Source organism: Sinocyclocheilus anshuiensis, unplaced genomic scaffold, assembly GCF_001515605.1.
Source record: "Sinocyclocheilus anshuiensis isolate Anshui unplaced genomic scaffold, SAMN03320099.WGS_v1.1 scaffold868, whole genome shotgun sequence".
NCBI lineage: Eukaryota > Metazoa > Chordata > Actinopteri > Cypriniformes > Cyprinidae > Sinocyclocheilus > Sinocyclocheilus anshuiensis.
The window spans coordinates 164,623-169,998 of record NW_015552624.1 but is presented as its reverse complement, the minus strand read 5'-3'; the positions used below and the strand labels follow the sequence as shown (position 1 = coordinate 169,998).

Genomic DNA, 5,376 nt, shown 5'->3' with positions numbered 1-5,376 from the left:
CATCACAGTATGGTAGGGGCGTAACATTTCCGTCACACGCTTGAGGGAGAAACAAGAAACAATAATGTACAGTATGTGGAAAATAATGTTTTTTGAACCTTAAACCGCATAAACATTACACCAATAACTCAGTTCCTGGAGGGCTGCAGCCCTGCAGAGTTTAGTTCCAACCCTGCTCCAACACACATACCATGTAGTTTTCAAATAAGCCTAAATGATTAGATTAGCTGGATCAGATGTGTTTCATTAGTGTTATATCTAAACTGTGCAGGGCTGAGTTTGACACCCTTGGCCTATCCCATTTTTGCCTCCCTCCCACTGTTAAAATGCAACTAAGTAATTTTTACTCGGAGTAAATTTTAAACGAGCTACTTTTTACTTTTACTTGAGTAGATTTTTAGACTGGTACTTGTACTTAAAGTCCCCCTGTAGTGTAAATCAAGTTTTTTTTATGTTGTTTATTTGTCTGTATGGTGTTTTTAATATGCCTTTAGACAAACCATGTGCCAATCTATTAATAAACACCATTGTTGAGTATTTTCTCCTTAAAACTGTAGTTTCCCAAAGGCTGACCCAGAAATACGGTTTGAAACAGCCCTCGTTAGCAGCATCATATGACCCCTCTAAAGTCCCCCTGTAGTGAAAATCAATTTTTTTATGTTGTTTGTTTGTCTATGTGGTGTTTTTAATATGCTTTTAGACAAACCATGTGCCAATCTATTAATCAACACCATTGCTGAGTATTTTCTCCTTAAAACTGTAGTTTCCCAAAGGCTGACCCAGAAATACGGTTTGAAACAGCCCTCGGTTTGCTACATAACAAACCAATAACCAATCACGTCAAGGGATCGATTCCTATCACTAGCATGCAAAATATAACAATACCAGCAAAAAAACAAAAATAAATTAAAGCAAAAAACCCATGAAGCTGTGGCTTAATGTGAATTTAGAACCGCTAACTTGCATTATAACCGTGGCAACAGTGTAAAAGTAGCCCGGAGTCAGACCCACCTCTCCTGCATCAGCATCTGCACTTCACACGCGTATGCTCGCAGGCGCAAATTAAGAATCACAAACGGCTGTATTCGAGTCTTCAAGGCATTTTAGGACACAACATCGTCAAGTAAGTAACTTTAACGAATGTTACAGTATTCACTGTAGTTGTCCGCTAGTAAAAACATAGTTTTATCAGTCATTATCCGTGTATGCCATTTTTTTGCGGTTACTACAGTTCAGTGGATCAAGAGGCGCTGGCTGTGTGACTGAGTGGAGGCGGGACTCATTTGCATATTCATAGATCCGCGTAAGTAAAATTTCATTAATGTAATGGTACTTTTACTTGAGTAGAATATTTTCGTACTCTTTCCACCTCTGCATTCTGCAATATGTAAATTCATTTTTTTATGACTGGATTCCACTATTCTGTCCTTGTTTTACACATCACGGAAATCATAGGGTCCTTCTATCTGTCGTTGATCTGTCCTTTCTCCTTCTCTGCTAGGTGATGATGGGGGTGATGGATATGAGACGGATCATCAGGATTACTGTGAGGTTTGTCAGCAGGGAGGAGAGATCATTCTCTGTGACACCTGTGTTATAAAAAGAAGAGGGGATGCCACACAGTGGTAAACATGGCCTTGTCCCAACTTTTTTGAGATGTGTTGATGCCATGAAATTTAAAATCAACTTATTTTTCCCTTAAAATGATACATTTTCTCAGTTTAAACATTTGATATGTCATCTATGTTGTATTCTGAATAAAATATTGAAATTTGAAACTTCCACATCATTGCATTCTGTTTTTATTCACAATTTGTACAGTGTCCCAACTTTTTTGGAATCGGGTTTGTAAAACTGCAGCACTTGCCTCCTGTAAAATGATTGGTTTTGTCCAAAGAGCTGAATGTCAAGCCCTGATGTGCCACTGTACTCAGCATCATCTCTTCCTCTTTCAGGAGAAGATGGGCATCCAGTGGGAGGCTCGTGAGGACGCGTCAGACGGTGAGGAGGATAACGAGGCGGGAGGTGAGGCAGAAGAGGATGACCATCACATGGAGTTCTGCAGGGTTTGTAAAGATGGTGGAGAGCTGCTGTGCTGTGACTCCTGCCCCTCGTCGTACCACATCCACTGCCTTAACCCACCCTTGCCCGAGATTCCCAACGGAGAATGGATCTGCCCTCGCTGCACCGTGAGTCAACTGCGTTAAAACTTGTAAATGGGCTTAAATGTCTGAGGTCACATGTGGCACTGTCAGTTTTCAAGAGATTTCATAATTGACTGATCAATTAAATGACTTACCATTAATGTTACTAGGGCTGTCACGGTGAGGAAATTTCCCTTGTGATAATTTTGAGTGGCTCAATAGTATTATCGCCATACACACACACACACACACAGAAGAGAATGACAAAATAACAGTCCACATAACAGAACATGAACCTGACAATAAGATCGTTAGTCTATCGTTAGCCTATATGTATAACAGTTAGTTCTGATCTGATCTTCCAATCTGACTGGACAAGAGACTTTCTATTGATATTTCCACCTGTGTGCATTCTAGACGGGCTGTCAGTCAGTGCAGTTAGATTGTTTCGCCACAAGGTGGTGGAAAGGGACTGTCTTTGAGCGAGTCTTCAAACCGTTCATTCAACTACACATTCAAAAACACTGATTCATTCAATCATTCAAAGAGAGACGTAATGAAACACGCTGTTGAAATCATTTTAACTTTGAGCGCCACTTTAGAAGGCTCAGCTGACCAGCTATGTGTCGATGCTAAGACAGAGATTTCGCTTTCCTTGGACATGACAACCTATTTTCACAAATATATATGACTCGGCCTGGAGGACAGACGGAAGTAATCGCACGAGCTCAGTCGATCTCTCTCTCATTCACTGTCTATTTAGGCTTGTTAAGTGCAAATCTACGGAGCCTCAGTACAAATCAGCATGGTACACATTGTTATCATTACTAACTTGTTTAATATTCAGTCCAAATGTGTGAAGTGTAAAACGAGAAGGGCATAACTTTACGAAAAAACAAAACGTGCAAAAATTGCAGTTGCTGTGGTTCTTGCATTCCTCTGCGGTTTACTCGTCAATAGCGAGTAGCGGTTATCGCGACAGCCCTAAATGTTACTACAGCAAAACGCATGTCGGAGACTCGAATAACATAAACATTTCCTACTTTTGAATAATAATAATAATAATAAATAAAAAGTGTTATACCATTAATGTATTTTATTTCATATACGTGCATAATAACGTAGTATATTTAGATAATTATAAATTGTATATAATAGTTATATAATATAAATGTAATACCAAAACAAAATATGATTATAAATACAAATTATATTTACAAAATTTTTATTCAGTACAAATAGTGTACTTTTGAATTGTAATATAATTCATATAAATGTAATGCATTTAATTGATAAATTTAATAAATCTCATATTTGTATTTTTTTTTATATAATATGCATGCATAATAAATAAATGTAGTATTTAAGTAAATAAATGTAATTAGGACTCATAGCATACAAATAGCCTACTTTTGAATTATAATGTAAATGTAAATACCATTAATATATAAATATAATTTATTTAATTTATAATTAATACTAGGGATGCACTAAAATTAAAATTATGGGCAGTTATAATGGGTTCTATTTGCTTTTGACACAACGCTTGCATCCAGCCGTTAAGCGACTGACCGTTAGTGGGCGGGGCCTATGGTGAGATGATGTCTTGCTCTGGAGGCGGTGTTTATGCAAATGTTTGTGCCCTTGTGACGTCACATGCCACCTCAGATCCAAGTAAACTGTTTTTGGAGCTTGATTAAATAAATTCTTTGTTTATAATGAGGAGGACGTTTTTAGTGGTCGATCGATATATCGCCGCAGCCGATATTTGGAATTTTTTTAATATCGGCATTGGCCGATAAGTCTTTACGTGTGGCCGATGTTTTTCAAAACGGATTATGACACCATATCGTGCATTTATACAGCCTCTTTAAGACGAGCCACTCAGATGTGAAGCCAGCACCTGACAGACAGTAAAATGACCAATCGTCATTCACTTTCTAACATGACGCTAAGTTGTGTTGCATACAATAACACTCAGGCGTACAGCAAAGTCTTATTCAAACGTACCTTGAGACATCAGATCCGCAGTCCAGCGGCAGCTCCGGTGGGAGACACAGATGTGATATGAACGAATTCAAACAAAAATGAAACAGTGTTTACCTCAAAAACAATCAAAAATTGTTTTGATTGCTCGGGTATTTTTAAACAAGACGCTGTTTTCCGGTGGACTCAAAAGCCAGTGCACTCCAGAATGAAAGCTGGGTCAACACAAGAACTCTATTATGTAATAATAATACATTTGAATTCCTTTATATGTTTATTCAGGAATATCCGCTGTATTTGATTGCCCATGATTGGCGGAATATCGCATGCAGTATACCTTTTCATATGTTCTGGTTTTATTTAATGCTGCTATATACTGATAACCAAACATGTACTTATAAGCCTTCAGGCTTGTATTATTTTTACAATGAAACAGACAAGCATAACGAAACAGATCAGAGACGTACATCTTTATTATTAACCAACTATCTCATGCTATAATTAAAACAACCCGTTGCTCGGTAAACTATATATGTATTGTACATAAAATACATGGAATCACACATACTATTTTTGACATTTATTTATGAATATTAATTTGTTCATTAATTATGAATGTTAGAAAGGCTGCTATATATACCTATTCAAAAATGTAGTGAAGTAGAGAGTATAAGGCCCAATCCCAATTCTATTTTATACCCCTTCCCCTTCCCCTACCCCTTCCCCTTGTCCCTTGAAACAGAGTGTCAAGTGGTAGGGGAGAAAATATTCCCTTAAGAATTGGGACACCACTACTATACCATCACACTTCATCATACTTCGTCTAGCTCCTACAATAAACACACCTATGCTGGTGTGCATTAGAGCCCCCATGACTTTTATTAATAACAGTTTAAATACTGAATCGTTACATTATATTTTCCAGCAACGAGAGGATAAAACCGCTGTTTTTGAAGTAAACTCACTCTAAAAAGAGAAACGCGCATACACGCAACTTTCATCTCTCTCTCTCTCTCTGTCTCTATCTCTCGAATTGGCAATATTTGAGAAAAGGGTTTAGCGGTTTCTAATTATTGGGGGGACTAGCCCCCCTCAATGTCTACGGTGGTTATCGCCCTGATCAGACATGAAAATATGTTGTTGCACTATCGTGCAGTCAGTAATGATATGACAGCGGCAGCGCCTGAGCACACAGTGTTCACATTCTCCTTGTTCGCTGTCATCGTTAACAGTTCTGTCTAAATAC

The 5,376-nt window shown here is 38.0% G+C and overlaps 1 pseudogene; it reads left to right on the top strand.

The window, feature by feature from the left end:
• Positions 1 to 5,376, top strand: part of LOC107666332 (chromodomain-helicase-DNA-binding protein 4-like) — a 77,831-nt pseudogene that overhangs the window by 35,491 nt on the left and 36,964 nt on the right.